The sequence below is a fragment of the Rhinopithecus bieti genome, unplaced genomic scaffold, assembly GCF_001698545.2.
Source record: "Rhinopithecus bieti isolate Rb0 unplaced genomic scaffold, ASM169854v2 scaffold_6481, whole genome shotgun sequence".
Classification (NCBI taxonomy): domain Eukaryota; kingdom Metazoa; phylum Chordata; class Mammalia; order Primates; family Cercopithecidae; genus Rhinopithecus; species Rhinopithecus bieti.
Genome location: NW_016805314.1, coordinates 3,207,508 through 3,230,724, shown reverse-complemented (window position 1 = coordinate 3,230,724; position 23,217 = coordinate 3,207,508). Strand labels below are relative to the sequence as shown.

At 40.7% G+C, this 23,217-nt stretch overlaps 1 protein-coding gene and 1 long non-coding RNA gene across 3 annotated transcripts in view; one reads left to right on the top strand and one right to left on the bottom strand.

Annotated features, from left to right (window-relative positions):
• The window catches only part of OPCML (opioid binding protein/cell adhesion molecule like), a 1,180,847-nt gene that overhangs the window by 59,305 nt on the left and 1,098,325 nt on the right, over window positions 1–23,217 (top strand). The window lies entirely within an intron of this gene.
• Window positions 1,854–12,735, bottom strand: LOC108529688 (uncharacterized). Its single transcript, XR_001885620.1, has 5 exons — window positions 12,650–12,735; window positions 11,827–11,890; window positions 9,843–9,942; window positions 6,258–6,354; window positions 1,854–1,918 (listed from the first exon to the last, which is right to left on the bottom strand). It is a non-coding gene; the product is annotated as an uncharacterized LOC108529688 (long non-coding RNA).

Sequence of the window (23,217 nt, the reverse complement as noted above, 5' to 3'; positions counted from 1 at the left end):
GGTCTGTAGAAAGTGATGATTTTTAGAAAGACTCAGCGACGCTTGGGGTTGGAACTGAGGGAACAGGCGGGAGGGAAAGAAGGAAGATTTGGGATGAGTTGCATTGGGAACAGAGACTAGGGAGGGACCGATGTGCAAAAGAATGCCTGGACGTCAGGCACCTCAGACCATTTGCCCATTTTATGACACAAATTATTTAGATCTTGTAGGATGGAAAAATCGACAGTGCCATTTTCTGGCTATTTAGAGCCATTGTCAAGTTTGTATTGGGGCCAAGCGGTGTTGCAGAAGAAGATAAGGTGTTTAGGTTTTAGGTCAGGTGTGAGTTGAAGAGGTTTTAAGTTCTTGAGAGAGCTTGACAATGGCTCTAAATAGCCAGAAAACGGCACTTTAGATTTTTCCATCCTACAAGATCTCCCTTGTCAAGGGAGAAGAAGGAGGAATGGAGGGTGGAAGGTTGCCCATAGTGAAGGAGGCAAGGCCAGAGAAAAGAAAGAGTAGAGATACAGAGAGAAGGAGTTCGGGGGTTCTTGCCCTCCAGAAAAGTGGGAAAGGGGTCAGGGAGCAGAAATAAAGTATTGGGGTGCAAAAATAAGAGATTGGGGTGCAAAATAAGAAGGAGCGCAAAATAGGTTCGGGGTTCTTGCCCCTCCTCCAGAAAAATAAGAGGTTGGGGCGCAAAAATAAGAGGTCGGGGTTCTTGCCCCTCCCCTAGAAAAGCAGAGAAGGGGTAGAGACAGGGAGGGTAGGGGTTGGGGTGCTTGCCCCTCCCCAGAAAAGCGGGACTTGCCGCTTAGGGTGAAGGACCAAGGGAGGCGTCCCTGCAGCGTGGTCAGGCACCTCTGAAACGTGGGTGAGTAATCAGAGAAGCGTCCCTGCAATGATTAAACACCAAGGGAAGGCTGCCTTCCCCAGTCCGTGACCGGCGCTGGCATTTTGGGTTCCACGGATAAAACGTGTCTCCTTTGTCTCTACCAGAAAATGAAAGGAATTGAAATTAAGAGAAGGGAGAGATTGAAGGGTGACGCCAAGATTGAAAGAAGAGGTCGAGGGATAGTGAGAGAGGTTGAAGAAGAGAGTAAAAAAGGGGCCGCTTACCTGATTTAAAATTGGTGAGATGTTCGTTGGGCTGTTGGGTCTGAGGACCCGAGGTCGTAGGTGGATCTTTCTCACGGAGCAAAGAGCAGGAGGACAGGGGATTGATCTCCCAAGGGAGGTCCCCCATCCGAGTCACGGCACCAAAATGTCATGCGCGTCCGTGTGAAGAGACCACCAAACAGGCTTTGTGTGAGCAATATGGCTGTTTATTTCACCTGGGTGCAGGCGGGTCGGGCTGAGTCCGAAAAGAGAGTCAGCAAAGGGAGATAAGGGTGGGGCCATTTTACAGGATNGATCTCCCAAGGGAGGTCCCCATCCGAGTCACGGCACCAAAATGTCATGCGCGTCCGTGTGAAGAGACCACCAAACAGGCTTTGTGTGAGCAATATGGCTGTTTATTTCACCTGGGTGCAGGCGGGTCGGGCTGAGTCCGAAAAGAGAGTCAGCAAAGGGAGATAAGGGTGGGGCCATTTTACAGGATTTGGGTAGGTAAAGGAAAATTACAGTCAAAGGGGGGTTCTCTGGTGGGCAGGAGTGGGGGTCACAGGGTGCTTAGTGGGGAGCTTTTGAGCCAAGATGAGCCAGGAAAAGGTATTTCACAAGATAATATCATTGCTTAATGCAAGGGCCGGCCATTTTCACTTCTTTTGTGGTGGAATGTCATCGGTTAAGGCGAGGCAGGGCATCTGCACTTCTTTTGTGATTCTTCAGTTACTTCAGGCCATCTGGGCGTATACGTGCAAGTCACAGGGGATGCGATGGCTTGGCTTGGGCTCAGAGGCCTGACAGTTACAGCATCAGTTCTCAAGGAATTCAAATTCTAATATTAAAGGCATAAACGAATATTAAATGAGGAGACAAGTAATTGAAATTTCAAAATAGTGTATCACATGGAGACATGAAACAGAAAGTACTGTTTTAGTTTGTCTGTAGTTTAGGTTGGCTTCAATGGCCTTTCAAAGGAAGTAGACCCTGCACTTCAATTATTTGTCTTACTCCATTTGTCTTCATAACTTCTAGAAGAAAGGTGGCTTGAAAGAAACCAATCAATTTGCGAGATACAATGATTCTCTTAAGTAGTCCAGGTGGTATATTTGGGGTTGGGACATGGAAGATGCTGTGAGCCGTTCCTTCTCCCCATGACCCCAAAAACTAGGGCACCATCTACGCACTGAGTGCACAGATGCTCCCTGTTCTCTCAAATTCAGGTCTGAGATCCTTGGTCAGGTCACTAAAATCTCTTACTCAGAGTCAAACCTCTTCCTTGCTAAAATGGACTGGGGAACTTCTCTGTAATGGAAGAAGGAGGAGGTGCTGGAGGGAGAGGCTGGGGAGAAGGGCTAGTCTGGTACGATTGTGATGCAGGGAGAGGCAGGCAGGAGGCCACAACAGAGGCTGTTGCCTTCATCCTCCTGCCGTTCCCAATGTCTCGAAGCTCAGAATGCTCTCCAGCGGTTTGGGGGTTCTGTCCTGCTACTCTGATGCATCTTAGCCAAAGCAGATTTGCCCCTTTTCCAATAAAGGCAAACCAAAATGTAATCTATAATTATCATTACTAATTCCACTTAATTAGTCACAAGCCAGCAGCCAAATTGGCTTTCTCATAATTATCTGATAAGCAGTAAGCACATCTCATAGATTGTAATTAACACTACTTAATTAAAATCTAATATACATACACCCTTTCCTCAAAATATATCTAATTTGGTTCACAACAGCAGTGGATAAAATCTCTTCTTTGGTTACCCCTACATAAGTATTTCAAGTTGTCACTGTCCTTTCAGTCTCTGAAGAGAACTGAGGGCAAGTTGTACATAGTTTGGTTATTCTTTCAGAAAGTTATAAATGTTCTCCCCAGCAGATTGAGAAAAGTCTCTAGGAAGATCCTTCCTCTCTCTTGAAGGATCTTCCCAAACTAGGGAATGCCTGGACCGTGATGCACATGCGACTGGTTTGTGCTTCCTGCCAAGGACATCCCAGGTCCCAACTTAGATTTCTTTACATTTTCCTTACGTGGACAGTGTAGAAAAGGTCCTGTCCACCTCTACTCTAAAAGAAAAAAAATCCCCATCAAACTTCCACCAATAATCCTAGCCTAAATTTTGAAAATGAATGTAATTCAAAGCCTTTTTGAAATCCTGAATGGCTGCGATGTGCATCTTCCACCCACTGCCACCTCTAGCGCACTGAGGCTTGCAGGTGTCTGATGTTGTATTCGTGGGAGTGCTGACTGGGATTAGAAGCCAGGGCATTCACCGTGTTGAAAGTGAAAAGATCTATTCTTTGTGAAATTGCTAGCCTCCCATTCCTCAGAGACAAGCCCAGAGAACAGGTTAAAGGGGACCAGAGATAGTTATTATTTTGCATCCTCTGAAAGCTATGCTAAACAGAAGGCTAAGAGTGATGGCTACTCTTCATGTGCTGGAGACAGAAGAGGGCAAAGAGGAAAATGTGGGGAAAAACAACTGTCATGGAAAAGCAACCAAACTTTTTCTAAGTGTAGGCATCCCCTTAATGGGCAGGGGGCACTGCTGGGCTTGTAACTGACCTTCCTGTGGCAAACCACAGGGAGGGTCATGCGCAGTTAAGCTGTGCATTTCCCCAGGGTCCTGTTTTGTAAAAGTCAACCCTCTGCCATTGAGTCTTATCTGCCTCTCTCCATTCACACCCAGTCTAGTTCCTGAAGATGGGAAAACAATACGTGCCTTCTGTATTGATACCGTAGTTTACGAATGGCCAACTTATTTTTAGACAGGTTTCTGGGAGGAGGTTTTATACTCTGATTTCAGAACGTAAATGATGACAAGGAGAGCCAGCGGAGGTGTGAAATGGGCCCAAACCACCGGCCCTCCGGGGCGTTTCTCACTGCTCGCCCTGTCTTGCTGTTTTCCGCCACACTCCTGGTATTAATCATCACCAGGACAAAGTCTGCCTTTCCTGCCAGATGATCTGCTTCAGGAATGCAAGGGTCGGGATTACTTTGTTCACTGCTGCATTGCCCACTACCTCCCGAGGGTCCAACACATCACAAATGCCTAATATATTTCTGTTGAATGAATAAATGAATCAATGTCCTGTGACTTCTTTCCTATTGACAAATAAGCAAACTCACTAGCAGTGATTGCTACCCAGGGAAAACATTTGAAATCTGAACTGTGCGATTGAGCCCATTTTCAGTGATACTGAATTTCTCCTATGAAGTTCGTTTTGGATCAGAAAAAATCTAACAACAATCAGAGTAGAAACAGTGTATGTAGAATTTGTCTTGGGTGTTTCTTCTCTCTCATTACTCACTTCTCTCTGTGTACCCCAATCAGGCCATTTGGCCAGTGGGTCAGTCTACAGCAACTTTGACAGGCTTTGGGAGAGTAGGTAGATGTTCTGTCCATCTACTTATAGTTCCATCAAGGGAGTAGCTGCAAGTCCCCAGAGAATAACCCTCTATGTTGAGAATTACCTTAATGGGTTTTTGGCGCAAACGTTTTCCAGACATGCCGTGGGCTCCTGTTTACTTTGCCAGGTCAATGGGGTGGTGACAGCTGTGTGAATATGGGGAGAGCCCTGTCTAGGCCGTGGTTTTGCTGATGGTCCTTAGAAGCTTTTGAAGCTGTTTTGTCTTTCATCCTCTTTGCACTCCCAGGGAGATTTCCAAATGGATGCAGCTTTCTCCTCACTAGCCATTGCCCCTGGGAGGGCTCCACAGTCATCTCACCGACCATCCATTCTCCCACCAGGCAAGGACCTTTGATTTCAGTATCTTGGTTGAAAGCATTTTCATCCTGTAGGCATGATCTCAGGGGAGACACTCAGTTTATCCTGTTCTTTGACTGAAGCTGCCTCGGCCACCTAATCCGCCATCCACGCTGGGCTTGCTGTAATACGCTGGGTTTAAATAAATTATATTTTCAAAGGTTAAGACTGGATTTCAGCAGTCATCTCTCCTGCTGATGTCTCTTTTATTTTCTCAACCTAAGAAAAAGAGTGAGAGTTCGTAGGTTTATGAAGGAAAGAGGTTGTTCCTGCAATCCCATCTGTGAAGATGCTATTAATTCTTTTGCAAAATCTCGAATCCTTCCTTGTCCCTTGTGTTACTGCCGTGGGACAGAGAGGACGTTTTCTGTCTGGTGCTTCTTGTTCGGAAAGTCCATGAGCATAGGCTGGCTGTTGTGGGGCTGTCTCTTTGTTTGTACCATTTAATGCAAGAGAGAGAGAATGGATTAAAAAAAAAAAAAAAAAAAGAAAGTAGAAAATGGTTGGAGGAGGAGAAAGGTGAAAAGAGAGGAAGAGAAATAAGTGATTGTTTCTCCTGAGGTCTTCTCAAGAGGTGGCTGTTTGTTGCATTTGCATCCTATGTGGCTTGAAATATTTGTATTGTCTTGGGCATGATGTTAAGTGGCACACACAAAAAACCAAAAAACCAAAACCCTACACATAATAAAAAATAAAAACACAATTTCCGAAACATTCAGTTGTGTAGGAATATTATTATTTTAAAAAATGCCAAAATATTTCCATGACAGCAACAGGGTATAGAAGAGCAGCCAGGGCCTCTTTGTTTCAGGCCTGGGGAGTAAAGGTGGCATGTCCCAGGGACTGCCGAAAACTTTCTTGGTAACTGTGGTAGGTGCCTGCACTGCTTGGCAGGATGTGCTTCCTTGGCAGGAGCATTCCCTCCCATATGTGTGCACGTCACAGGTACCTCCTGAGCATCCTCTCTCTTTGACATAATCTCTGAAGGAAGCAGGCGCTTGCTATGTGCACTCAAAGGCCAGTGCCCCAGCACATCCGAGTCTCCCCAACCTCCTCTCCTATATTCTCTCTCACCCTGACTTCCTGCCATCTGTCTTTTCATGCAAAGAATGAGACTGAAAGAAGTAGGTTCAGGCCAAGTCTTGGAGGGCAACCAGAGTGAGTTGGGTTCTGCGGGTCCGTGCTCCTCCAGCCCCACCCTTCTCTCCTTCAAGAATCCACCCCTCCAGGAATCATGGTTACCTTGCCCCGTACCCCTAGCCGCAGTAGGGCTTGAGATGCCTTTTCGGTGCTTCCACAGCATCCTATGATTTTACCTGACTTTAAACTTACTACAGTACAGGAAACTCATCTAATTCTTCTTCTTCTTTGACATGAGACCGTAATCTCTTCAAGAATAACATGCTTACCTAGAACAGTGGCTGGTAAACAGCTGGTGATGGATAACAGCCTTTTGAATTCATAAATGAAAGCCATTCTAGTTGTTCACTTTAGAAGCAGGTGGACCTGATAAAAATGAGAAACGTGATTGACAGCTGGGATTTTTACAATGTGTGTTACAAAGGGTCCATCTACTTTCCTCTCTGGGCTCCGGTCCTTTGTAGCAGACTGTGATATTCTTGGCGTGAATCATGTACCATGCATTCTAGTTCAGTCAGATACTGGCCAGTTAAGAGCTCTCAAGGGATATTAAATTCATGTTTACATTAAGAATATAACTATTTATGATAACAAGACATAAGATAATTTACTCATTAAATGAAATAAATAGTAACAGCAAGTAGGAAAAAATAGAATGTAAAAAGATGATGGGGTCTTCTATGTACCAAGGAGTTGTACTGTCTCTATTCTTAGCTAGTCAGTAATAGCTTTGCTTTAACCCTTTTTAGCTCAGCTCATTCTCAATTAGTTTAATCCGCTCCAATCACAAACATGTCTTTATTAAAGTGTTACTCTCTCAAATATTGTGCTGAGTATAGTGTATTCTTAAAAAGCTTTATAAGTGTGTACAACATTTCCTTCTTCTTTTTCTGGTTATTAGTATGCAGATAGTTCTTGGGAAGCCAACCCCTTCCACCAGCCCTGCCCATGTGGTTTGGATATACTGGGCACAAAGCTAGCTCCAGAGATGGCCAGTGAGCCAGGCCTGGTCAATGGAAGCAACAAGAAATGAGCAGGGGCCCAGATCTGTCCCATGAGACTGAACTCTGAGACTTATGTGGAATAGTTGGGAAGATTATGCATAGAGATCTCAAAATGGCTCCCCTTTCTTTCTGACTCTCATCTGATTTTGTTTTCCTTTGTTCTCTGTGGGGTGCTTTTTTGTGTAACAAAATACGAAGTAACCTTGTTCACTAACCAATCCCTATTTCCTTGTCTCTAAGTACTTGACTCAGCAATTCAACTTTTAAAGGGGTTGAAATTATTTAAAATTGCAGGCAACTTTAAAGTCAGCCAACCTATTTAGCCTCACAATTTTAAAGTAAATTTTAAAGTAAAAGAATGAACAAACATTTTCACAGGAACTTCGATGCTGCAGGAGAAAGCTAGCCTCCTTTTATCAAACAGACACAATGTGTTTTGTTTTCAATGGAGGCCATCTCCTCATCCTCAGGTCTCTCTGTCTGGGTTTATTTAAAATTTGAGACTAGGTTAGGTTTCTGTGCTGTTTCCTGCTATGAACCTTTGTCAACCTTGTTGCCTGCCCTAGGGTGAGGCCAAAGTCAAGTTCCAGAAGTAGCCTAGTGATGTTATACACTATTATACACTCATCTTTCCTGAAGAGTGATTTGAAGTCTCAGCCTTTGCGAGCTCCCAGTATGAAACAGAGGGAGAGACAGTCCCAGGCACAGAAAATGCAGCATCATTATGGTTCTTGGTTCCTTGGAAAAGTGGTAAAATGTCCCTTGGGTTAACTGTGGGCCGTTAGTGTGTGGGCAGGTGGAGTTGGACGCGGAATCACTGGAGGGCTGGGACAGGGCTGGGGAAGGGTGGTGCAGCAATGCTTCCTGCTCAGGTTATTAGGATCCTGTCAGTATCTCCATACCCGGGGAGGAGATTGCCAATTGCTACAGGGTCTGTTCACAGATATTTTCAGCTAATCTTGGACTTTCATTTGCCAGAAACACTGGAAGATTTGTCTTCACAGATGAGAAAAAATGAAAGGATTCCTCAGAGTAGGAAGACAAAACATAATTGCCACGGGCTATTTCTGGATCCGAGGACTATTTGGGGCTCTGCTGGCAGTCTCAGCATTCAGACTCAGCAAGACACCCTGTTGAGCCTGGGTGATGTGGCCCTGAGAGCTCCCCGATCCCCTAAAACAGCTCCCAGCTGAGCAGAATGGCAGCCGAAGATCGGGATTGGCCTGATCTGCATCACATCATTATGGAAGTAAGAGCGATTCCCTTGGTGGCGGAAACCTCTTCCCAACCTTTGTCCAGGTGGTTCCGTTCGTGGCGGAAACCTCTTCTCCACCTTTGCCCAGGTGGCAATGACACTCTGAAACGCTGCTCCCTAAATGCCCTCAGGACTTTCTTGTGCCTGACTGGGACCACGTAAGCAGTGCTGCTTCCTCCAAGTCACATGGCCCATGGTCTCCTATTTCTCTGTGATCCTGAGAAGATAATGCAGAGAAATGCATTTCTATTGAGAAGCCATATTTTACCACTAAAGTTTCACCAGGCAAAGGCTTGGCCCAGCTTCTGGCATTTGCAGAGGATTTGAGGATTAGTGGTAAAATGTTGTGTGCAGAAAAGAAAAGCAAGTAAAAGAGCTTCATATCTGAAAGACAGTGTGTTAAAAGGGTTCACTTGTCTTTTTGACAGTAGAAAAAAAAATCAAACTTAACTTTTCATTCTCACTTCCATCCTCTAATCCACATCCTTAAACTACAAGTGTCTTTTCTGTACTCCCTCTGTCCTCAACGACTCCTGACCCCAGTCTCTCTTTATAGCATATCCATGTTTTGAAAATAACCTATTCAATTTTAGACCCCATCGTGAGCATCATGGAAACATTTTACTATTCTATTTCTCAGATCTTTATGACATAATCCTTCTGTTTCAGCTCAAGTAGTCTGTAAAATACGCTGTAAGTATTCTATTGCTTATTCCACTCCAGTTTTTTATTCTTTTTTTTTAAGAAATCATGTTTCATATTTTAAAAGATACAGAAGAGAATACAGTGGAATATCTGTGTCTTTCTTCCATCCCTATACCTCAGCCAACCAGTTCCATCTCCCAAGATGATCAATGTCATTAGTTCTCAGTATCCTTCCAAAATCTTATATGCATATACAAGCCGATATTCTCTCTAGCTCTCTGTCTCTTCCTCTTACATAAATGATAGCATACAATATACTCAGTTCTGCATCTTGCCCTTTTACCTACCAACATTTCTTGGAGATCATTCCATATCAGTATATAAAGACTTCTTCAGGCTATTTTGCATATTCCTTTGATTTCTTCTCCATCCATTCCATTCTTTTGCTTCTCTGACATCTTCCTTTCAAGTTCTGACTTCAGTGCTACTTCTCTTAGGAAGCCATCCCTGACCATTCCAACCTCCCAGTGATCCCTCCCAATGCTGAGCTATAGACTTTTAGCTTTGTTTTGTTTGTTTTAGCTTTGCTTTGTTTTGTTTGAGTTAGTTTGTTTTCTGAACTACTCACTTCCTGTATTGCTAGCTGTCTTTAATGTTCTTGAGTTGTAGCTTTCCATATAGATTGTGATGTCTTCAAGGACAGGGATCATGTCTTATCCCGCTTTGTGGCTCCTATAACACTACATCATCTAGCAGAAGCCTTTTCCTTAGTAGGGATGCAGTTAGTTTGTTGATTTGGTGGACAGCTCAGGGAACAAAATTTGCCAACTCTCTGCCTTTTCAGAGAGTCTGTGTCAGGGACCAACTTTGTTCGGATTGACCCTGAATGACTCTCTAGTCACAAAAAGTCTTCGTAAGCATCTCTGGAAACGCAAATAAGTGTGGCTTACCTGAGCAAGGCACAAAGGACTGCATTCCCATCCCTGTTTGCCTTCAGTGGTTAGTTGCTCTTTTCACTTTTTCCTCCGAAAGTCAGCCTATAGGTGGGGTCTGCCAAAGCACAAAGTGCAATAGAAAGATTAGCTCTAGTGGTCAGATGTGTTAGGGTCAAGCCCACTTTAGGATGACTGACAGCATCACAGCATCCTGCTAGCTTTCCAGAAATCCTACTGCTGGTCAGGGCTGCAGGGACCAGGGAAAGAAAGGACATCACACGTTACCACCTTTCTCACCTGCCCTCCTTCCTTGTGACATTTGCCAGATTGTCTGGGACCAGCTGTGTGAGCTGCATCTGTCACAGGGATGGGGGAGCTGTGTGGCTTTTCCACCCTCTGGTCAGCTTCTCTCTGGGGACTTTCTCCACCATGAGATTGTCCTTAGATTAAGCAAATAATTTCACATTAGTCTAATTAATTCTAATAGACTCATTAGTTCAGTCTTAGAGCTCATTCTCAAGGGAGTGATGGTCAAAAGCTGTGAAGAGTGTTTTCTTTTGTGAGAAAATCATGTTGTTTTCTTTCACATTGGGATTTCAAACTTGACTTCTAGGATTAAAAAAAAAATAATCTCCAGTTTCATGGAGTTCCATTAGCTTCAGTCCTGAACCATAGAGTCAACATCCTCTGATGTAGGTTTCCCCTTGAAAATGGAGGTTTTTGCCATTGTTCTGGGATTGCAGGACAGGTAGAATAAATCAGGTATCAACTTCAAGCAGCTTATTGCAGTGTAATTTGGGAAGACTAAATGTAAACAAATAAAATGATGACTACTGTAAGGCAATGCTGTCTAAGTGTCAGAGACTATAGGAATTTTAAATGTTTAGAGGTGGCAGAGATTATTGTGAACTTAGTTGGTTCTGGAAAAGTTTCAAATTTGAAAGACTCCTTAACAAGGAGCAGAATTTTATAAGAGACAAAGAAAGGTGAGAGGCGTTTAAGGTACAGAGGAGAGCATGTGCCAGGTAGGATCTATAAAAACCTGGGTTTTTTCATAGTCAGAGGAGCACTTGAGCTGAAGGGGAACTTCTGTGTTGGAGATGAGGGCATTGCAGGCTTAGAAAGCCAGTTGGGTCAGACTGAGGAATCTGAAGGTCAAGTTTAGAGACGAGGATTCTTCCTGAAAGTAATGAAAACTCCTCAAGGCCTTGTTGTGAAGAGAAAACAATTGGAGCAATTGTTTAGGAAAAACAAACAGGTGATAACATATGGCGTGAACTGAAGTGGGCTGAGGCTGGAGTAGGGTAAAACTGGAGCAAAAAGGAATGAGCTAAGAAGCTTTTGTATGACAGCAACGTGTCATCATGTGTGAACATCACAGAATGCACTTACACACACCTAGATGGTACAGCCTACTACACACCTCAGCTGTACAGTGGAGCCGACTGCTCCTAGGGTACACAACTGCACAGTATGTCACTGTGCTGACACTGTAGGCAACTGGAACTCAGTGCTAAGAACTGGTGTCTCTACACATAGAAAAGGTACGGTAAAAAAATACCATATTATAATATTATGAGACCACTATCAAATACGTGATCCACCCTTGGCCAAAATATCATTATGTGGAGCACAAATGTAGTTATTTCATGTCATTTGTTAGCAAGGGGGTATAAAGATACAAGTATTTCTGAGAAAAGTAGCACTTATCTAGTCATTCATACCTTAGAGTGAATGAACAGATCTGATTCTCTATTGGGAGAGAATGTGCAGCCTAAGCCAACCCCAGCTCACCAGGGCAGGGTGGGTGGGCCCACCAGTCTCTGGGACAGAAGCCACGGCCTTCAGTTCCTGGGTGACTCTCCTACCATTTTTCCCTGTGGGATGATGCTTATAATTCACAATGAATGTTCCTGATTATCAGTAATTATTGTTTTTTCCATAATATTCTCTACTCTCACCTGCAGGGCAGAGCTGCTGAACATATTATACTGCTTACCTATCCTCTTCATCTCAACCCAAATGGAGAGCCTGTAGATGATTTCACAAGGTAGAGAAAGGGGCTGGGGGAGAAATGAACAGAATGTTTGTGAAGTGAGCTCTTGAATGCTTGTCAAAAAGCCTTTTCCTCTCAGCTATCCCAGAGGAACCCATTATCTCCTGGGGCCAAGGTGCCTGCAAGGGCTCTCAGCCAAACACAATTTGTATTCTAATCCCATTTGCTTTGGACATTTTCCCCAGGGCTTCACTGTCACTTTTAAATCTGGTTCTGAGAGCTCCTCAGAGTCAGTCGTCTGGACCTGACACCCTTCCTCCAGCCAATGCCACCCTTGGCTAAATCCTAGAAGATTTGGGAGGCTCTGCTCATGCCTCCTTGCTGCTGCAGCAGTCACTGCATTCCTGGGCCATTCCAGGAAGATCTGAGTGTGTTGGGAACCAGAAAGAGTTGCTGTCATGACTTTGACAGTCTCACAGCATCTGTCTCCACTGCCTGTCCCAGCATCCTTTCTTCACCTGTAGGAAAAGAGCCATGTTTGACACCTGTCTTTGCAGGTAGGGGTCTGAGAGCCATGGGAGGCACTTGGCAAGCACAGTGCTGTGTTTTGACCCTGCTGCGGGACTCTGGAGAGGTGGTGGCAAGCATCCTGGAAGCCGTGCACATTGCCGTCAATGAAAGGCAAGGAAAAACTCCTTAAATTCTTCTTGTTTTAGAACTTCTACTTCATTTCAAACCACAGCACTAAAATTTGCAGCCAGCCCTTATCACCTAGCGTCTCTTATTTTGAGAGCATTTCCTGCATGCCAGGTACGAGGAGCCTTACGTGATGTGTTGTTTGCCATCCCTACTGTCGAGATGACAAAGTTGCAGGTCCCAGAGGTAGTAAGTGACCAGGGAGGAGGAGACTCAGATCTGCTATTATATGAAAGATCTATTGTGATGTAAACAAAGCTGCCATTCTTTCCCTCCTTCTAACTGCTTTCCAAGGTCCCAACAGCAGAACGAGTGTTGTCTTTTCTTCAATTTGGAGTGTGAGGGAATTCATTGAACAATTGGCCAAAGAAGTTGGGCACCCTGAATTGGTAGTGTCACAGAAGAAGGCTAGGGAGTCAGAGACTGCCACTCAGGACGTATGAGAACAGGCTGATATCTCAGTTTGGTGAAATGAGAATGGTACCACTTGATGAGCCATTGAAAGCACCTGCCATGGGATGAAGGAGGTACTCAATAATTCTTACTTCCCTCTCTGGCCATCCTTCTTTATTTTGGGGAGATTCTCTTCCAGTCTTTAAAAATATTATTAATACAGTGTTTGGGCCATTGTAGACATCCAATACCTAACTGCCAAAATGACAAATAACTATAAATGTACAAACATATTCAATTTATTTTCATTTGACTTGCTTGAGGACTTTTTTTGAGATTTTAGTGACATGCTCAGAGGACTGAGAATGCAGAAAGAGGTGGGAAGTGATTTGTAAAACCAAGTATGGACAGCTCTGAGGATGCCTAGGAACCCCAAGACAACTTCCATTCATATCATGAATCCTATTGTATTTTGCACTTGAAAGAGAAGAGCAGGGATGAAAACTATCAGCTCTCTAAGGGCAGAGGATTTCTGTGCATTTTGCCCAGCACTGGGCCTGGCAATGCGCTTGTAGGAAGCCACTGTCTTAGGGGTGCACTGGGAATGCCCCTTGAATGTTCCCAATGTTCTCAAACTTCCTCAGGAGAGCAGTGGGTTAATTCATGGTTCACAGATGTTCAACTGCATAACAGATGCAAAAAGCAACAGCTTTCTTAAACGAACTTTTTTGGGGAAGAAAAAATAACAGTAGTTAACTTTTTTGGAACACCAAACTAAATATAAATGTCTGTTTAAAAAAACAAAACAGAACTCTACCCGAGGATATGCCGGAAGGCTTTAAAGCAGTGGGTTTCCATTTTCTTCCACTGGTTACATGAGATGAGACGTTCCTTTGGGAGCCTTGATGCCGCCTGTATTGTCTGTTAGACATTAGATAGGGACACTGTCTTCTTCTTTCTTCCTCTTCACTCCCACCTTCTTGTCACTCAAGTTACTAAATCCTAAGTATTAGTATATTATCATTGAAATTTATCTAAATTTGCATTAATATGAAGAAATGTATTTTTTGTACATTCTCTAAATTGAGAAAAAAGATGTGGCTGGTATTTGACTACACAGGTGAGTTTAAAACTTTTTGGCTTGGTAGCAAATGTTCCCATAGTTTAATCCCAAACTGTCTTGTTGGGTTTATTTTCTACCGTTCTGTAGAATGGCCTTTTGCTTCAGCAAAACTGGTTTCTTGGCCTCCCAAACCTGTGCTTCCACTGGCCATCTCCTTAAGAATCCTACCCATTTGCTCAGGTCACGGTTCAGGTTCTACTTCTTCCAGAAGAGATCACCATAACCACAATGACTTTGCCTTCCTCCAATCGAAATAGCTTGTTTTCTGTACCCATTACTTAGCCTGTCTTGTTTGAAACCACCAGGTTTGTGGGGATTGGCACAGCAGCGACAGGTAATGAACACACACACCATGCTCATCCTAGTGTCCCAGTCTTTACTGAGTCTAGCCCCTCACCCTCATGTCACTGTCAAACTGCAGCCACTGCTCAGAGCTGCGACACCTGAGGCCAAGGGCCTTGATATCAAGGCCTGCCTTACCCTCTACCTCATTTCCATCATTCAATCAAATGACAGATCCTGAATATCTCTCAGAACCAGCAGCCTCCACTCTCATACCACCATCTTAGGTTACGTCACTGTAACCTCTCACTTAGGTTTCTGAAAGCGTGCTAACAGATGTCCCCCTCCTCTGTGTTCCTGGGGTCTGTCCTCCACTTGCGTCCATCTCAGCCACACAGCCGTTATCTCAGTTTCTCATACACCTCATGCTTACTCTTTCTTGCCTTGGACCTTTCTTCCCACATGATGCCATTCTGGACATTAATGCCTTGAGGTGTTCCTCCTCCATTTCCAAAGATTCTGACCCTTTCTCATACTTAAGGTTTCAGCTGAAGGGAAGCATTCCAGAAAGCCTTCCACATCCAGTGAGGGTCTCCTGCCATGTGGCCCCAGAGCACCCCACATTTCTCTTCTCACATCCATCATATCTTCTTACAATTCACTATTTCTTGCCTATTTTTTCTTGTTTGACTGAAAGCTTTATTTTGCTTGCCATTGTATCCTAGGGACAAAAACATTACCTGATGAGTAGCGGTGAAAAGAAAGAATAAATGAATAAGCGAGTGGATGTGGACTGACTGGAAGACAATGATTACAAAATGGCAAGGGCTTTGGGTGGTTGCATTTGAATACTTTAAATGTTGGAGTCTTGCTTTATGAATAATAGAGAACATTTTCAGGTGTTAAAGAATGTGGAGGACATAATTAAGTTGATGACTGAGGAAAATGAAGTGACAGCTTATGTGAAGGATGGATTGGAGTTGGAGTTCCTCTTAGAAGGTGATCTATAGGCCGGGCGCGGTGGCTCAAGCCTGTAATCCCAGCACTTTGGGAGGCTGAGATGGGCGGATCACGAGGTCAGGAGATCGAGACCATCCTGGCTAACACGGTGAAACCCCGTCTCTACTAAAAAAAATACAAAAAACTAGCCAGGCGAGGTGGTGGGCGCCTGTAGTCCCAGCTACTCGGGAGGCTGAGGCAGGAGAATGGTGTGAACCCGGGAGGCGGAGCTTGCAGTGAGCTGAGATCCGGCCACTGCACTCCAGCCTGGGCGACAGAGCGAGACTCCGTCTCAAAAAAAAAAAAGAGAAGGTGATCTATATTCCCGACATATAAATATGGAACTCTGCACCAAGATGTTGAAAGCATAAATGGGACCAGTAGATAGATATGAGCTCTGGGGAAAAAGAATTAATAGAACACAAAGATGCGTTGAATGTGGAGATGTTGATGAAGATGTGGCCCAGGTCAGTTGCCAACCATCACCCCGCTTTGTTGAAGAGTCACTTCAATGTTTTGAGTCCTCTTGGATCTTTTCATGTAATTTGCTTAATTTTAATAGTCGGCACTGTATTTGATCATTTAATTTTTTTAAACTTTTTTTGGAGAGCCAAGGTCTAAACTACTTCTTGGCCCAATGACTCCGTCAGCTAAATTTGGAGTAGGTCCTCAGTTGGGCACATTGCAGGTGTCGGTATAGCTGAATTGAATGAACATGCTTATTGAGAGAGCTGGAACACGGCATAGACCTTGTCTTCCACTCCAGAGGCAGCATCTATAAGGCTTTCTTTTAAAATTTAGTTAATTAAAAGGTATTTTAATATTAATATTTGGTGTTGTGAGATGGAGCGCTTACACTGCTGGTAGGAGTATAAATAGGAAATCCTTTCAGGAGGGCAGTGTGTATCAAAAGCCCTTAAGATAATGTTGTTATTGTCTTTTAAAATAACCATTTTAATTGTGGTAAAATGTAAATAACAAAATTTACCATTTTAAGCATTTTTAAGTGTACACTTCAGTGGCATCAAGTACAAATCATGGTGCAACCATCGCAATAATCCATCTCCAAAACTTTTATTATCTTCCCAAACTGAAACTCTCTACCCATTAAACAATAATTTCCCAATTCCCTCTCTGACCATTCCCTGGTGGCTCTCCTTCCACTTTTTACCTCTTCATTTATTTTCTGTTTTTTTGGTTTTTGTTTTTTTAACTGTATATTCCAAACCTAGGTGGTTTTATTTTTTTATTTTTATTTTATTTTATTTTATTTTGAGCCTGATGTCATGAAATCATACAGTGCTTGTCCTTTTGTGGCTGGCTTATTTTACTTAGATAGTGCCTTAACGTTTTATCCAGGTGTGTCGTAATTTTCTTCCTTTTTAAGGATGGATGATATCTGGCTGTGTGTACATACCACATTTTGTTTATCCATTTATTCTTCAATGGACATGGGTTGCTTCTACCATTTGGCTATTGTAATGAACGCTATTCTACACATGGCCACATAAATGTTTGTTCATTTTCTTGCTCTTAGTTCTTTCAGATATATACACAGAAGTGAAATTCCTGGACCACATGTCAATTTTATGTTTAATTTTTTGAGGAATCACCATAGTGTTTTCCACAGTGGATGCACCATTTTACATTTTTACCAGCAATGCTACAAGGATTGCAATTTTTCTACATTCTCCTCTCCACTTGTTATTTATTCTCTGATATTTTAATAATATCCATATCAAAGGGCCTGAAGAGATATCCCATTGTGGTTTTGATTTGCATTTCTCCAATAATTAGCATGTTGAGCATCTTTTCACGTACTTATTGCCATTTGTACATCTTTGGAAAATATCTATTAAAGTCCTTTGCACATTTTAAATTGGATTTTTGGCTTTTATTGTAGAGATGTAGTAGTTCTTTATATATTCTGAATATTATCCATTATCAGATATATAATACGCAGTTTTTGTTTTTTTTACTCCATAGATTGCAGTTTCGCTCTGATGATACGGGTCTTTGATGTACGAATGTTTTTAATTTTGATGAAGTCCAATTTATCTACTGTTTTTGTTGTCTGTGTTTCATACCCAATAAATTATTGCCAAATCCAATGTCATGAAAATTTTCTTCATGTTTTCCTCTAAGATTTTATAGTTTTAACTTTTACATTTAGGTCTTTGATCCATACTGTGTTGATTATCTTTTAATAATTTTTGACTTATTTTATTTGTTTGCAGCCATTACTGAATCTGGGAGAGTTCATTTTTGTATGTGGCATAAAGTAAGGGTTGAATTTCATATTTTGCAGATGAATATCTAGTTTTCTCAAACTTTTTATTGAAAAGACTATATTTTCTTCATTAAATGATCTTGGCACCTTGTTTAAAATTATTTGACAATATATTTTACGGTTTATATCTTGGCTCTTTGTTCTATTCTGTTGGTTTGTAAGTCTGTCATTATGCCTGTTCCATGGTTTAGGCTACCAAAGCTTTATAGTAAGTTTTGATATCAGGAAGTGTGAGACCTACACCTTTGTTTTTCTTTATCATGATTGTATTGACTCTTGGGGTTTCTTGAGTTTTCGTATGACTTTTAGAATAAATTTTTCGATTCTTACAAAAATATCACTGGGGTATGGTAGAGATTGTGCTGAATCTTTAGATTGCCCTGGGTAGTGTTGACATCTTAACAACTTTAAAGCTTTCAATCCATGAACATGGATTTTCTTTCCATTTATTTCTATTTTCTTAAGATTTTTCAGGAAGATTTTGGAGTTTTCACTGTACAAGTTTTTTGCTTCCTTGGTTTCACTAATTTTATTCTTGATTTTACTGATTTTCTCTATTACCTTTAATAGTTAAGTTTATTCTTAAGTATTTTATATTTTTGATGCTATTGCAAGTGGAATTGTTTTTTAATTTCCTTTTTGAATTGTTCACTATTAGTATATAGAAGAGCAACCACTAATTTTTGTATGTTGATTTTATATGTTGTGACTTTGCTGAATTGATTTATTAATTCTAACAGTGTTTTGTGTGTGGGTGCATATGTGTGATATTTAGAGTTTTTTACATATAAGATGGTGTCATCTACAACCAAAGATAATTTTACTCCTTCCATTAGAATTTCAGTGACTTTTATTTCTTTTTCTTTTCAAATTGCTCTGGCTTGTACTTCTAGTACTATTTTAAACACAAGTGGTGAAGGCAGGAATTCTCGTCGTGTTATTGAGCTTAAAAAAAGAAGTTCAGTTTTTCACCATTACGTATAATTTTAGCCGTGGGTTTCTCATAGATGGCTCTTACTGAGTTAGATTTTTTTTCTAGTTTGTTGAGTGTTTTTATCATAAAATAATGCTAAATTTTGTCAAATGCTCTTTCTGACTCAAATGAAATGATCATGAATTTTTCCCTCCTTAATTCCATGAATTGTGATTTATTAGATTGACTGACTTTCTTATCAATGTATAAAACCACCTTTACATTTAAGGAATAAATCTCTTTTGTCACAGTGTATAACCTTTTTAATATGCTGTTGAATCCTATTTGCTAGTATTTTCTGGAGAATTTTTGCATCAGTATTCATAAGTGATATTGATCACTAGTTTTCTTTTCTTCTAGTATCTTTGTCTAACTTTGATGCAGGATAATACTGGCTTCATAGACAGAGTTAGGAAGCATTCCTTCCTCTTCAATTTTTTTTGGAAGAGTTTAAGGTGTTAATTCTTTAAGTGTTTGATATAATTTACCAGTGAAAGCATCTGTTCCTAGCTTTTTATTTGTTGTGAGTTTTTTGATTATCACTTCAATGTCCTTATTAGTTATAGGTCTCTTCAAATTTTTTATTTCTTCATGATTCAGTCCTGATAAAGTGTGTCTTTCAAGAAATTTGTTCATTTCATTTGGTAATCCAGTTTCTTAGTGTACAATTGTTTATAGTACTTCTTATAATCTTTTTTATTTCTGTCAAATTGACAATAATATTCCATGCTGATTTTTTGTCTTCTTGCTCCTTTTTTTAGTCAACCTAGCTAAAAGTTTGTCAATGTTGCTAATGTTTTTGAAAACCAACTCTTTATTTTACTGATTTTCTCTATTATCTTTTAAATATTTTTATTTGTCTTTAATCTTTATTAATTCCTCCCTTCTGCTAGTTTTGGAGTTACTCTTTTCTCCTTAGTTTCCAAAGGTATAAAGATAGGTTATTGATTTGAGACCTTTTGTCTTAATAAATGCAAGCTTTTACAGCCATAAATTTTCCTCTTAGCTCTGCTTTTGCTGCATCTCGTAAGTTTTGGTATGTCAGGCATGTCATGTTTTATTTTGTTTTCTCAAGATATTTTATAGTTTTCCTTGTGGTTTCTTTTTTGGTTGTTTAAAGGTATGTTGATGAACTTTAATCTATTTGTGTATTTTCCAGTTTTCCTTCTGCTGTTAATTTCTCATCATTCCACGGTGATCAGAACAGACAATTTGTATTATGTCAATTCTTTTTCAATTTATTAAGACTTTTTCTGTTGCCTAACACGAGTTATCATGAAGAGTGCTCCAAGTGCACTGGAGAACATGTATATTCTGTTGTTGCCGGGTGAAGTGTTGTGCATATGTGTGTCAGGTCCAATTGGTTATAATGTTGTGGAGAACATGTATATTCTGTTGTTGCCGGGTGAGGTGTTGTGCGTATGTGTGTCAGGTCCAGTTGGTTATAATGTTGTGGAGAACATGTATATTCTGTTGTTGCCGGGTGAAGTGTTGTGCATATGTGTGTCAGGTCCAGTTGGTTCTAATGCTGCTCAATTTCTCTGTATTCATATTTGATCTTCTGTCTGGTCGTTCTATCCATTACTGAAAGTGAAACATTAAAGTTTCCTGCTATTTTAGAGTTCTCTATTTCTCCCTCCAATTCTTTCATGTTTACATCTTATAGTTTGGAGCTCTGATGTTTGATGCATATATGCTTATAGTTGTTGGCAAATTAACCCTTTTATCATTACATCATCATTATTTGTCTCTTATAACAGTTTTTAACTGTTATACAAATTATTTAACAGATTATTTTGTCTGTTAAACAGATTATTTTGTCTGTTATTAGTTGGTCATTTTTGTGCTGGTCTCTTTTGTTTTGGTTACTATTTGCATAGAATACCTTTTCCCATCTTTTCACTTTCAACTTATGGATGATATTAAATCTAATGTGAGTCTTTTATGTATAGCATATGCTTGGAGAATCTCTTATGTATAGCATATGCTTGGATTCTTTCTTTCAATCAATTCTGTCAATCCATGTCTTTTGATTGGGGAGTTTAAGCCACTTACATAAAGTAGCTACTGATAAGGACACTTTTTGACATTTTGTTGTTTTTTGCTGTATGTCTTAGAGCTTTTTGTGTCCCTCATTTTTTGCATTACTGTTTTCCATTTTGTTTACTTGATTTTTTTATAGTAACACATTTTGAATTTCTTCTCATTTCCTTTTGTGTATATTCGATAAATATTTTCTTTGTGGTTACTATGGGGATTATATATAACACTCTAAAATTATGACAATCTTTGTTAAATTGATGCCAATGTACTTTAGTCACATACAAAAACTCTGCTTCTTTACGGCTCCTCCTCCCCAAACACTTTATGTTGCCAAGGTCACAAATTACATCTTTATACATTATGTTCCCATTAACATAGACTTATAATTCTTTTTGCTTTTGGCTTTTAACTAGCACATAATAATTAAAAGTGGAGTTACAGACCAAAATTTCTGTTAATGTATTTATGTTTACTGGAGAATTTTTTATATATATACACACACACATATTTATACACATATATGTATATATGTATATACATATGTACACCCACACATATATAAGTGTGTATATATAAATATTTTTTTCTCAAGATGGAGTCTTGCTCTGTTGCCCAGGCTGGAGTGCAATGGCACAATCTTGGCTCACTGCAACCTCCACCTCCTGGGTTCAAGCAATTCTACTGCCTCAGCTTCCCAAGTAGCTGGGATTACAGGTACGTGTCACCAAGCCCAACTAATTTTTTGTGTTTTTAGTAGAGACGGGATTTCACCATGTTGGCCAGGCTGGTCTCAAACTCCTGACCTCATGTTCCACCTGCCTAGGCCTTCCAAAGTGCTGGGATTACAGGCATGAGCCACCGGACCTGCTAAGAACTTTATATTTTGACAGAGTTTTGAGTGTTCTTTCTTTCAACTTAAAGGACATTCATTAGCATTTCTTCTGGAACAAGTCTATTGGTAATGAACTACGTCTGCTTTTAGTTATCTGTGAATGTCATAATATGTTTCCTATTTTTGAATAACAGTTTTGCTATATAGAGAATTATAATACAGAGTGAGACCATATAAAATTATACATATCTAAAATACAGAGTAAGACCATATATATATATAACATTAAAAAATATAAAAACATAAAAAAATAAAAAGAGGCCATAAATATATGGTCTCACTCTGTTGCCCATACTGGAATGCAGTGGCATGATCATGGCTCACTGCAGCCTTGACCTCCCAGGCTCAAGTGATCCTCCCTCCTAAGTAGTTGGGACTACAGGCATGCACCACCATGCTCGGTTAATTTTTAAATTTTTAATTTTTTTGCAGAAATGGAGTTTCACTATGTTGCTCAGGCTAGTCTTGAACTCCTGGCCTTGTATGATCCTCAGCTTTGACCTCCCAAAGTGCTGGAATTACAGTGATAAGCCACTGCACCCAACCTAGAGTCTCGATTGATGCTTCAAGAAAAATTTTAGCACCTTAAATATATCATCTAATTTTCTCTGGCCTGTAAGTTTTTTTGCTGAGAAATCCACTTACAGTCTGTCCTGGATTACTTGTACATGACACGTCACTTTCTTTTTGCTCTGTTCAAGATTCTTTGTCTGTGTCAACAGGTTGATAATAATGTGTCTTGGGGTGGGTCTCTTTGGGTAAATCCTACTTAGACTTCTTGTATTTGCATGTCCATATTTATCTTCACACTTGTGAAGCTTTTGTCCATTATTTCTTCAAATAACTTCGCTGCCCTTTTCTCTCTTTTCTCCTCCTGGGACTCCGATAGTACATATTTTGTCCACTTGATGCATCGTAAGTTAATTTTTTAATAGTTTTTCCTTTTGCTCTTCAGAATTGATGATTTCAAATGACCTGTCTCGAAGTTCAGTGATTTAATTTTTTTTTTTTTTTGTCTGATTGGGACAGCCATGCGCCAGGATTTCTATTATTTATTTTAATTTTTGTCTCTTTGTTGATATCATTTTGTTCGTATATCTTTTTCCTGATTTCCCTTAGTTCTTTGTCTACATTTTCCTTTAGCTTTTTGAGCATATTTAAGACAAATGTTTAAGAAGTCTTTGCCCAGTCAGTCTGATACCTATTTTTCTTCAGGGATGATTTCTGGAAATTATTTTGTTCCTTTTACTGGGCCTTTTTTTAAATGTCTTGTGATTGGTTATTGAAAATTGGGCATTGAAAACACATCAACCTTCCCAATCTTGGCAGGCTGACATGGAGGAGTTTCACTAATTAGGGGGCCTTTCAGCCTGGAGGGAGGCTTAAGATATTCTGAGGTCTTTTTAAGGCATATTTCCTGGTTGGGCCTGTGTGAGATTTAAAAATAAAATCTTCCCTATCCCCACCAAAACAGCTGCTTTAAAATGTCCTAATTTGCCAAAGAGTCTCACCCCCGTTTCTCCTTGGCAAATTAGACGTTCTATCCTATTTCTCTGTTAAAAATCGTTTGCCCCAGATATCTATGGGTCTGTCATCCCCCTTAACATTTTCCACACCACAGTACCTGCCACTGCCTTCCGTGGTTTCCACCAGCCTGAGTTACAAACAACGTTTTCATTTTCTGTCTGAGCTCCAAGTCAGAC